The sequence below is a fragment of the Equus quagga genome, chromosome 5, assembly GCF_021613505.1.
Source record: "Equus quagga isolate Etosha38 chromosome 5, UCLA_HA_Equagga_1.0, whole genome shotgun sequence".
Classification (NCBI taxonomy): domain Eukaryota; kingdom Metazoa; phylum Chordata; class Mammalia; order Perissodactyla; family Equidae; genus Equus; species Equus quagga.
In genome coordinates this window covers 102,789,980-102,802,983 of record NC_060271.1, presented here as the reverse complement: position 1 = coordinate 102,802,983, position 13,004 = coordinate 102,789,980, and positions in this window count along the sequence as shown.

Below are 13,004 nucleotides of genomic sequence, written 5' to 3'. Positions count from 1 at the left end.
AAAGATATTATGGGACAGATCCTTGATTTGACCTTTTGTATCTCTATCCATCCCACTGTGCTAAAAGCAATTATGTGCATCTTGTGTGTGGCTGTTGGAATGGGGAGTCACTTAGCGACGGGTCCTTTTCACACTCCAACTGCCCTCTCTCTCAGTCCTTTCCCCCTCTCACAGGGGCCCGCACAGCAGGCCTCCTCTGCTGCTTGGCAGAGACTAAAATGGCATTAGGAGGAGGTGAGCAGAGATGTAAACAGGTGGAAACAGTTCCTGTCATGGCGATTAGCATTCTCCTTGGGCAGGCACAGCTATGGATGAAAAAATGGGGCTGCAAGGGGACAGGGAGGAGCAAGCTGGCTGGAGAGCAGGAGGCAGAAGAGGGATGAACTCATTGTCAAGGGCACAGTCAACTTTCTACAAAAACTTCCTGCAAAATAAAGCAATCCTAGTGTCAGGGTGCGTGATAATGGTCTCTGTCTAGGGAAAGATGATCTGTCAGCCGTCATCTTTGCCCATAGTACATTTATCTGTGCTCTTGTCTGTGTGATTAAATAGGCCTGCAAGGATCAACGTCGACATGTATGAGAATGCGCACTGTGTCTGTGCATGTCTGCATGTTGTCATGTACATTCAAATGTCTGTATGAATGCATGTTGTTGAACACGTGTTCAACACGTCTGTATGAACACACAAATGTCTGCGTGTTGTTTGTGTGTAAATACTTATAGGCATGGATGCCTAAGAGAATGCATGTTGATGTCTGTCTATATGTGTCTTAGGATGTGTATATGGAGCATGCATGTTTGCATGACTACATGCATGCCATTTCTGGATGTGGTATATTCCTGTCTGTGTACATGTGTATGGGGGTACTTATTGGCATGTATGAAAAAAGGGCTGGGTGGGGAAGAGCTCCCCACCCTTCTCTTTGATGAAGCAGCTCAGCATGACTGTGGAGGCCACTCCAATCCTCTTCTCTCCAGAGAGAGAAGCCTTGATATCGCCATATAGCCCAAGGGTCTGGTTCTTTTGGGAACTGATGTCCTTGACTCCGTACCCCACTTCCCCCACATTCCAGCCCTAAATGTAGTTGACAGACCCCAGAGCTAGAGAAGATGTCCAGGAAAGTAACAGGGAGAGAGTTAAAATGCTAGAGGCAAGACCCTGGAGGAATAGGGAGAAGAAGATCTAGGATCTTTTCTGAGCTTTCGTATGTAAATAATTTACGGTGGAAAAGTGAGCTGGCCTCTTGGGCAGGAGGTAAATGCAGACAATGAAATAATGGTGAGTAAATTGATCTGCTCCCAGCCCAGGCTCATCCCTGACTGAATGGAGACTAGACTGGAGAGGGAGAGGAAATAAAACTGGCGAGGGGGGCAGGTTACCAGAGCTGACCTGGACCTTCTCTGCTGTCTGGAAGAGCTCTCACCTTCCAATCCCAGGCAAAATCACCTGATGGTGCCACCATTGACTCTGGAAACCAGGGAAGAAAGGAGAAAATTAGCAATGCCTGCAATCAGAACTATATATTGTTATATATTTATAGCTTTGTTATAGTTATACAGTTTAGATATTATCTTAAAAACCTCCTGAACACAGATTTTGCTGCAATTGGCAGCTTCCTGCCACTCCAATTTCCAATCAGCACCCTGTGACCTGGCGTGATCTTATCACCCATTCTAGGTCACCTTTGTTCCGTTCAGATTATTCTCAAGGTAGGGAGGAGTTGATGAAACCCAGGGTCAGGCTGTCTGCTTTTAAAATCATCCAAGAGACTCATTCAAACACACCTTTTATGATTACTCGTTGATTGCTCATTGTATGCAAATTAAGAATAGAGGTAGAAAACAAAATAAAAATTACCCATGACGATACAACCTGGAATAACCAACATTTAACATTTTGATGTATATCTTCCTAGGCTTTTTTTTCTGTTTATGTAGCTATCCACATGTACATAAATATCTACAAGCTGTTTTATAACTTATTTTTACACTTATTAATATGTCTTAAACATCTTTTCATGTCAATAGAAATCTACACCATCATTTTAAATGGCTGCTAAATGTTTCATTGCATGGGCATACCATAATTTACTTAACTAATCTTCGTTTGTTAGATATTTAGGTTTTTCTTTTTCTTTTTTTCAGTCCAGGTTTTAAAATTTGAGATAATGATAATCAATGAGTTTTAAAGAAAAAAAAAGGTCTTTCCCAGTCCTTTAGTTGGTGCTGGTGGCAAAGGTGACATTAAAAACAGAGAGCTTGACTTTGGGGTTTCATCATTCCCTCTCCACTTTGAGAATAATCTGAGGAGGCCCAAAGGTGACCTGGGATGGGTGATAAAATCATGCAGGTCCCACTCTGCTGGCTGGAAGCTGGAGGTGCAGGAAGCTGCCAGTTAGCATGAAATCCGCAGGTTTGGAGTGCTTCCTTGAGTGATGTATGTTACCTGATTACACGCACTAGTAACTTTCTCTGGGAAGCAGCCTTTCTGCCCAGGTTCCAGACAAAGTGGCAGCATCACTGAGGACCCTACGGGGATCAGCCACTCTGCCCTCAGCCCTTCCAGACAGCAGAGAGGGACAGGACAGAGAGCAGAGAATTCCAGCAGACTTGCCCAGTCTCAGCAGTGTTGGATTCAGGGATTTTTTTCCCATACTGCACCACTCGCTCTGGTTTTTATTTCTACCCAAAGCTCCTAAAAGTTTGTTTTACCTGCTTCTGCTCCCAAATTAGAGTTCTTTAAAATCAATTCTGTTTACTCAGTTTACTCCTTCATTTATTCCATGTACATTTATTGAACACTATGTGCCATTCATCGTGCTGGCACTTGGGAACATGAAGATAAGTAAAACACGGTCCTTGACCTTCAGGTATTTCCTGGACAGAACTGGGAGGCAAAGAGACAAAGCTGGAACCACAACTTTTACTCTTCTAGTGCCAGATGAATGCCTCCTCTCTCTATAAATCCTGCCGGGCAGGGGAGGCTTCCCCCCCGGACTCCCACGTCTCAGCCATCACGGCCCTTATACAGGGCTGTCTGCACTTGAGACTGAGAGCCTCTCAAGGTCAGGAACTGGATTCTACTTATCCCATGTGCTCAATACCTGGCCCAGTGTCAGAAACAGCACAGAAAACACTTAGTAAGTATTGCATAGGAGAACACAGTGTGGTGATCATCACCAACCAGCCTTCATCCCACTGGATTCCAGTCATCTGCGCTGATGACCAGTGCCCTCTGCTCCTGCCAAGCGTCTCGGCTAAGCCTGTAGGCTCTGAAGTCAGAGTGTGTGGGTTCAAATCCCTTCTCCTCCACTTATTAGTGTGATCCTGGGTTAGTCACTTACCAGATCTGTACCTCAGAGTCCTCATTTGTGAAGTGGGAGTAAGAATAGGACCTACCTCCTCATAAGGTATGGTGAGGGTTATTTGGTTAATATTTGTAAAGCACCAAGAACAAGAGTGAGCACATTATAAGCTCTCAAAAATAGCCAGCTGTGACTATTACCATGATTATTATCTCAAATGGAAAGAAGCGTTCCTTGAGTGAGCCTTTCAGTGACCTTGGAAGGCTTGGATCCTTGTGATGATATCTCGTGACTCTTTAAAAGTAGCTCTGCTCTTTCCAGTTCCTCTCTTCCTCTCCCCAGAGACCTGGATCTTGCCTTCCTGGAAGCTATTCAATATAGCGTGAGCATGCAAGAGTAGTGTAAATAGGCTTAAGTGAGGTGACGTGTGTGAGACAGCCTTGCACAGCAGACAGCACACAGTGAACATTAAATAAATACCTGCTGAACTTCCCGACATCATTTCAACTAACCATCCTCAGATGTTCACCCTTCCTGAGGGCCAGGCACGGTGTGCAGGGAATGGTGCAAAGAAGCACAGGACCAAGGAGCACGTGGTCCAGCTCAGGAGATTAGACATCTCAACTGTCAGTGCTCATGGCACACAGCGTAAATCCACATGGAGACACACAGTGGTATTGAGGCCTGACCAGTGGATGGCTGAGACAAGTAGAGCTTTAAGAGCTCTCTTCTGGGGAGTTCCTGGAGCACATAGGACTTGAGGAGGGCCAGAAGGAGAATATTTATTAGGCAGAAAAAATGGGATTCAAGGATGGGAAGTGGGGACATATTTTGCTAAGAGCTGAGAGGACTAGGTGGAAGATGGGGGTGGGACCAGTGTCAGCAAAGGTGTGGGCAGAAAATGCAATCCCAATCAACTATGGCTAGGTGCTGCAGTCAGCCGGGCCAAGGCTTGAACCCTAACGTCACTCTTATAAGCTGGATGAACCTGGATAATAAGTTCCTTACCTTCTCTAAGCCTCAGTTTTCCTCATCTTTAAATTAAAACTATTAAGAACTCAACTAACATGAGAAGCAACATGGCATAGACCCTATGCCACAGAGGTTAAGAGCAAGGATTTAGGGGTCAGACAGAACTGGTTTCAGGTCACACTCAGCAAGCTACTATCCATGTGGATTTGGGTAAATTAACTAACCTCTCCATGGCTCACATTCTTGTCGGTATTGGGGATTGTTGTAGTAGTACCACATCATAGATCTGTCCAGATGAACAAGTGAGACCACGCAGGTAAAGGACATAGTGCTTGGCACTTCCAGCGTGATCGGGTACTAATTACTAGGCAATAAGGAGGGAGGAATACATCTGGGGGACGACGGACATGTGAAATCAGTGCAATGTGACTTCTCCAGTTGCTTTCCAGGCTACAGGGTCCGAGCCTAGAGAATTCCTCCCATCCCTGTTACCCAGTGGCCAGAGGCTGCCTTAAGCAAAGCACACGATCTACCTGGAACTGAAGCAACGTGGGAGCTTCTGCCAAGTGCCACTAGAGCTGCTAAAAGCAGACGTTACCATTACCCTAAGAACAACATGGCCTCCAGACATCTAAATGCTACTATCTGTGTTTCAATGGACAGGAGGAAATTCTCTAATTAATCACCTAGAAAGGGTTTCAAGGGGAATGCATATGCATGGGTGTGACAGGCAGTTGAGAAAGAGGAGGTCACATCAAGATTCATTAAGATCTACTGACCTGGAGGTGGTGAGAAGTCAATATTGGTTTCTAGCGGACAGTTTTATTGTGGATCAAAATCCAAAGCGCAAAAGTGTTTGATGTTTTCTATCACAAGACAGCTCATTGACGTGTAGGCTTGGCTATAATTTTGTTTTGCCTCCTGAGGCAAAGATTCTAAGAAGTAAATCTGAAAGCAGAAATATGTTCTTTTCCACCCTGGAGTGGGGAGGGATGGAGGGTTTGCATCAGGTCTGGCCAGGTTAGAGGGAGTCTGTCGCACAGGAAATGGAACACATGACAACTGTGCCCAGGCCCCAGACTCTGCCCCCGCCTTCTCTGCACTGCCCTGGAGTGTCCCCATTCTGGCTGCCTTCATTTCTCTAGCTGCAGTTTCTACCTCCTACCTGAAAAGGATCTCTTTCATTCACATGTTTGTTTATGTTTGTTTATTTTTTACCCTGAACTGTTGAATGCCTTCTAATGTGCTAGTGTTGCATCAAGTTTTCACACTCTGCTGGGGAAGGCAGACACATGCAGGTAACTGTTTTTACATGCAGTAAATCTTCCTACTACAAGTGATAATTGTTTTAGTCGTGGAATGAGCATAGTGCAATAGTTAGAGGCTTAGAGGAGAGGCCGTAATGAACATTCCGAAGTGCAAGGCCAAACACCCACTGCCCCTCTCTGTCCTGCGTGCATCACTGGAGGGCAGAACAAGGGTCAGTATGGAGAGAGCACCCCTCGCCCCCAACCAAGAGGAATCTTAGGGTACAGATACCCCCAGAGTCAGCCAAATTTATTATTTAATTTTCAAGCAAAATTTATTTAATTTTATGTCATGTAAATTGAATGTTTCAATCAACTGGTTAATCTGCAAATCTTGGCTGTATGCCTGCTGGATGCATATCTGTGTGCTGGATGTTTTCATGTAGGGAACATGGGTAAAGAAAACGTGCGGGCTGCCCTGAAGGAGTTTATAGTCTAATTTGAGAATTTAAAAACTAAGATAGCAAACAGATGTGGTGGGAAGGGTTTTTTTCTCCTTCCCTTTTGTTTATGGAGTTGGGTGCCTACAGGATGGGATGACAGGCAGAGACAGACATTCTTCTAGCATGGCTGGGTATAGGCTGTGCACTGCACAATTTGCGGGGGGGGGGGGGGGGGGGGGTGGGCACACAGAACGGGGGGGGGGGGGGGGGGGAGGTGGCATTCACATAGACAGTGGGTGACTCTACAGGAGGAGTCCGGGGCAGTGCAGAAGGTCAAATAATTTTAGAGGTCCCATACCCTGAAGGCAGACCCCTGTGAAGTTCTCTTTCCCTAATCCCATTCTCCACTTGCCAGGATCCAGTGCCCTCTAGAGCAGCGCTATTCAATAGAACTTTCTTCTATGCTGGTGATGTTCTTTATCTGGGCTGACCCATATGGAAGTCACTAGCCACGTGTGTCTGTTGGACGCTTGAAATGTTGCTGTGTGACTGAGATACTGAGTTTTTAATGTTATTTAGTTTTAATTCATAATTTAAATAGCCTCATGTGGCTAGTGGCTAGTACTGGACAGCACAGCTCTAGAGTGAAACCGCATGGAACTGAAGGTCAGATAAGCTAAGAGGAAGTAAGACCTTAGAGATGAAAGCAAAAGGAGGTGAAAGGCCTAACGGGCTGTTGAGGAGGCAATTCAAGGGTGAAGAAGTTTCTCTGGCAATCACGAGGGAGCAAATATTTAAACACAGCCAAGAAGGCCAATGCAAAAACTAAGTGGCGGGTCACATAGTGTATGATCTCATTTTTATGAAATATCTAGAATGGGTAAATCCATAGAGTCAAAAAACAGATCAGTGGTTGTCAGGAGGAAAGAGGGAATGGAGAATGGCTGCTTGATGGGTACAGAGTTTCCCTTTGAGGAGATGAAATGTTTTGGAATGAGACAGAGGCGGTGGTTGCACTCGCTGTGAATGTACTAGATGCCACTGAATTGTACGTTTTGAAATGGTTAATTTTATGTCATGTAAATTTTACTTCAATTAAGAAAAAACCAATTAAGTGGCAGTAGGGTGGGGACTGGTTACTACTGGAAAGAACATGTGAGCACTCCCACATCTCTAACTCTCCTTGTAGTTTCTAAAGAGATGGGATGTATGATGTACACCCAAAGTAAAGGACTTTTATACGTTCTTCAGGATTCTCTGTGCGTCAGTGTGTGTGACAACCAACATGTAAGATCATTTGGAGCATGAGCTGTCCTACATCTTCCTATCTGGGACAGAGATGTATGCTGGCATGATCAAGGATTATATTTAGGAATGATCATGGACTAGACTATGGGGGGGAAATATACCAACATGGTTCGGAAGAGTCAAACCTTAGTCATTCATCTGCTCTGATTTGGTCATTTAGATTTTATTAGGAATTAGAGATCTGAGGGCTTGAAAGAAGCCGAAGAGATCATGAGGCCATTCCCCTTCCCTTGGCAGTGAAGGGGACCACAAGGCCCAGAATGGCAGTTATAGAAGTAGTAGTAGCAGTGGCTCCTGTTTATTGAGGGCTTACTCTGTGTGCACAGCACTGTGCCACGCATATCACGTATATTACTCTGTTTAATTCTCTCCACAACCCTAGGACGTACATAGGGTATGAAGTACTTCACAAATGAGAAAGCACGTCCAGAGCGCTTATTCAAACCAGCAAGCATCAGAGGCAGGATTCAAACCAACAAATACCTGGCCCCAAAGCCTATGCTCGTAACTGCTAGTCTACATTACGTCTGACGTGTGGTATTTATTTCACTGTTTCCTGAGTAAAAGTGGCATCCTTAAGGGGAAAAAAAAAATCATCATCATCTGGCATGTCTTTGCATTTCCTCTGCCATAACTTTGTTTAATTCCTCTCTTAATCTCTGAGATTCCACTCATCCTTCAAAGGCCAGCGCGAGCCCACAGTCTCCATGAAGACCTCTCGTCACTTTAGACCAGAATTGTCTCTCTCACTCTAGATTCCTGTAGCGCTTTTTTCTTTTTTTTTTTTGATTATTATTTTTAAGTGTTAAAGTAGAATTTTAGTGTACAGCTTGATGAATTTTTATATATGTATTACCTGTGTAGCCATCAGGTCAAGATATCAAACATTTCCAGCACTCAGAAGATTTCCTTGTGCCCCTTCCCAGTCCACAACTCCCCTCAGCCTTCTATTACCATCAGTGAATTTTGCCTACTCTTAAAATTTATGTAAATGGATCATATAGTATGTAGTTTTGTATCTGGCTTCTTCACCCTGTGATATTTGTCCATGATATTCATCCATGTTGTTGTTTATTAGCATTTTATTCTTTTTATTGCTATGTAGCATTCCTTTGCCTGAAGATACCACAATTTATTTATTCCTTCTCCTGTGGATGGACATTCAGTTTGTGATGGTTAGTTTTAAGTATCCACTTGGCTAGGTTATATTACCCAGTTATTTAATCAAACACTAAGCGAGGTGTTGCAGTGAAGGTCTTTTGTCGATGTGGTAACATCTACAATCAGTTGACTTTAAGTAAAGAAGATGACCCTTGATAGTGGGGGGCGGGGGGAGGGGGCGCTTATCCAATCAATTGAAGGGCTTGTGAACAAAAACCGAGGTTTCCCAGAGAAGAAATTCTGCCTCAAGCCTGCAGCATTAGCTCCGGCCTGAGTTTCCAGCCTGCTGACCTGCCCTACGGATTTCAGACATGTTAGCCTCCACAAGTTCGTGGGTCAATTTCTTAAAATAAATTTCTTAATATATCTATATATATATCCTATTGGTTCTGTTTCTCTGGAGAACTCTGATACAGGATTGTTTCTAGATCTTGACTACAGTGAATAAAGCTTCTACGCATATTCTTGTAGTGTCTTTTGGTAGACATACACACTAATTTCTCTAGGGCATATCCCTAGAAGATGAATTGCTGAGTCATAGAGTACCTGAATCATACACATGACAGTTATGACTGACTGCTAGAATAATCAGTTACATTTAAGGTGAATTTGTTAGGGCTAAAAGGAACGGTAGAATTTGTTTTATCCATATTCTTCGCTTTCCATGGGAAAAAAGTGAGGCCTAGGGGGCTAGCCCAGTTGTGTCATGGTTAAGTTCATGCACCCTGCTTCAGCAGCCCAGAGTTTGCGGGTTCAGATCCTGGCACGGACCTACACACTGCTCATCAAGCCACACTGTGGCAGCATCCCACATACAAAATAGAGGAAGATTGCTGTGGATGTTAGCTCAGTGACAGTCTTCCTTAAGCAAAAAGTGGAAGATTGGCAACAGATGTTAACTTAGGGCCAATCTTCCTCACTAAAAAAAAAAAAAGGAAAGTGAAGCCTGGAGAGTAGTTATCCACCCAAGGTGATAGAATTAGTTATGTAAATATTTAGTTATTGGTGGTAGAATATTTTGGGCTGCAAGGAATATAAAAACCAATTTGAATTGATTTAAACAATAAGAAAATGTATTATTTCATACAAGAAAAAGTTCCCTGGTACAGGAGCTTCATGGTTGGTTAATTCAGCAGCTCAACAGCATCATCAAAGATCCAAATTCTTTCCATCATTCTCAGGCTATTGACTCTGACCTCAGACTGGCCCTTACTTAGTTGCAGATTGAGTACAGAAGTCCCAGGCATCAGGCACATCCGTGTCCAAAGGAAGAAGAGATTGTCTCTTCCTCTTATCTCTTTTGGAAGTAAAGAATCTTTCTCAGAAATCCTCCAATATACTTCCCTCGACATCTCTTGTCATGCGGGTCATATAGCCACCTTCATGTGAATTGCTATCAAGGGGAATCAGATCTTCGTGACTGAATAAATCAAGATCTATTCCTGGGTCTGGGGATACGGTCTTTCCTTCTGGAGTCATGTGGGAAAGACGTGGCTATTTGGACACAACTGGGGTTCTGGCAGCAATGCAAGAAGAGGGAATGGATATTGTGGAGTTGAGTAATAGTCTTTCCAACATAAGTGTGCTCAGGTAGCTCAAAACCTACTTGAGGACAACAACTGTCTTGCATTTTCTTGGCTCATCCACAATACCCATGAAGACAGTCAGAGGGCCTCTAAGGCTTTCTCTGTTAGCAGAGGATAGATTTTGTTTTATTTTAATTCATGTCTAGTCTTACATATATAGAGTAAATAAATGCGTATTCGCTCAACTTCAAGCGTTTTAGAGGTAGTTTTCTTCATGTTTCTTGTATTTGGGGTTTTTTGAGTTTCTTGAATCTATTGGTCTATAGTTTTCATCAAATCAGAAAATTTTCAATCATTATGTCCTTCAAACAGATGTTTTTGTGTTCCTTTCCTTTCAGGGACTACAATTACGCATATATTAAACTGCTCAAAATTGTCCCAATGCTCACTGATGCTCTTTTTATTTATTTATCTTTATTCTTTCTCTCCCTCTATTTCTTTTTGGATAGTTTTTGTTTGTTTTGCTGTATCTTCAAGTTCACAATATTTTCTTCTGTAATGTCTAATAATCTTCTATTATTCACATCCAGTGTACTTTTCATCTCAAATAGTATAGTTTTCATTCCTAGAAGTTTGATTTGGGTCTTTTTTATATCTTCTATTTCTTCACTTAGCTTTTTGAATATGTGGAATACAGTTATAATAACGTTTCAGCGTCCTTCTCTGCTAATTCTAACATCTGTGTCAGTCTGGTTCTGTTTTGATTGATTTTTCATTCTCCTCTTTATGGGCTGTGTTTTTCTGCTTCTTCATGTGCCTGGAAATCTTTGATTGGATTCTAGACATTGTGAGTTTTACCTTGTTGAATGCTGAATATTTTTGTATTTCTGCACTTGGTGATGCCAAGCCATCATCTAAGTCTTGTCTAGAAGCCTATGTTTACCTTCTTTTTGGTAATTTTGCTGGGAATCTACCTTGAAAACCACAGTAGTTTGTCCACTTGAGTATCTACATAAAGTCAGCAGTGCCTTATTGCTCTAACAATTTGTAGGAGTGGAAAAAGAATTTTTTTTTTGAGGAAGATTAGCCCTGAGCTAACATCTGCCGCCAATTCTCCACCTTTTACTGAGGAAGACTGGCCCTGAGCTAACATCCGTGCCCATCTTCCTCTGCTTTATATGTGGGACACCTGCCACAGCATGGCTTGACAAGCAGTGTGTAGGTCCAGATCAGAACCAGTGAACCCTGGGCTGCTGAAGCGGAACATGTAAGCTTAACTGCTGCACCACCAGGCCAGCCCCCCAGTTTTTTTTCCTTCTACTCTTCTAGGTTTTTGGCTTGGGATCTGAAACAAAAGACATATTAACAAGATAAAAGCCTACACATTTCTTTAATATAAGTTTTATGTGACATGAGAGCCTTCATAAGGAAATGAGGACCCAAAGAAGCAATTAAACCTGAGCATTTTTATGCTGGATTTGATAAAGTGGAAAGTTGTGAAAAAATGCAAAGGGACAAAAGGGTATGAGCTAAGGGTAGTAAACTATGGGAAACTTATCAACATCTGTTCATTCAGACTCCTCTCAGTGTCCCTCTGTCTTTGGATATAAAGATGCCCCTGTCCTTCAGGTATAGGAAGGACACCTCACATCAGAATCTTATGACCTGCTTCAGAAGAGGAAGGCAGGGGAAGGTCAGAAAGATCTTCCTTCTTCTGCCATTTCCTCAAACTCTTTCAGCTTAAAATATTCAATATACCAAGTTACCATGTTCTGGGGTAGTGTGTCCTGAACCCCCTCAAACTCATTTCACCAGACTCTGTGAAAATTCAGATTTTCATAGATTCCTTGTTGATTGGAGAGTGTGTGCTACTGTCCATCTGTAGAGAAGGAGAATCATGATTGTTTTGTGTCCTTGTAGTTGAAACGTGTTCCCCGCTTAGGGACAGCAAGGAACCATGATGGCTTCAAGCTGCCCCTAAAGTCTCTTCCCATTCTGGGCCTACCCTACACTTCCCCTGGTGGCCTGTGGTGCTTTCTTCTTCTAAGGCAGTGAGACATGTCAAACAAGGGTGGAGGAGAGAGAGATTATTCCTGAAATCAGACTTCCTTCTCATGCAGCAACTTCTGCCAGGCCTAGGAGAGAAGGACATCTCAAAATTCATCTGCAAAAAGGGAGAGAAAGAGCAAGAGGAAGTCCACTTACAATGGGAAAAAGCCACAGTTGCAACTGACCAACAAAAGCTCTGCCTGGGTTAGGAGTGCAAAACTAGACCCTTTGGCTTGACCATTGAGGAAATCTCTGTAGTCCGATCTCTTAGTACACAAACACCTACACACACACACACACACACACTACATATATAAGAATATATCGTCCATGTTATAAGAAGACTGAGTTGTAATTCTTAACAGAGCCTTTGCTTACAAGGCATTTTTCACATATATTATCTTGTTTCATCCTCACATGAGATAACCAAGGGTTGGAGAATAGCTTGTCCAGTGTCACATAGGTGGTAAGTGGTAGAGCCCTCTGACTCCAAGTCCATGCTATTTTTAACATGTCAAAGCTGACTCACCTCCATACAGGGAGACAAAACCACTGGAGGGTTGCACTCTTTCATTAAAAATAAATAAATAAATTTCATTAAAGAAAAAAATTGATTAAAACTATGTGTATATACATATATATATCCATATCATATATATACTTCATCTGTATGACAACATATTTACATGTGTATATACATGCACAGAAAACAGGAAGGATACAATAGATTGAAATAGATGGGGAGTTTATAGGTGACATTCTTCCTTTTGGCTATCAGCATAATCTAGAGCAACACTGTCCTTTGGAACTGTCTATGATGGTGGAAATTTTCTATATTTGCGCCATCCAATATGGTAGCTATTAGACACATGTACCTACTGAGTACTTACACTGTGGCTAGTCCTAACTGAGATGTGCTGTAAGTGTAAAATACATACTGGAGTTTTAAGACTTAGTATGAAAAGAAGACTGAAGCACTTATTAGTTATTT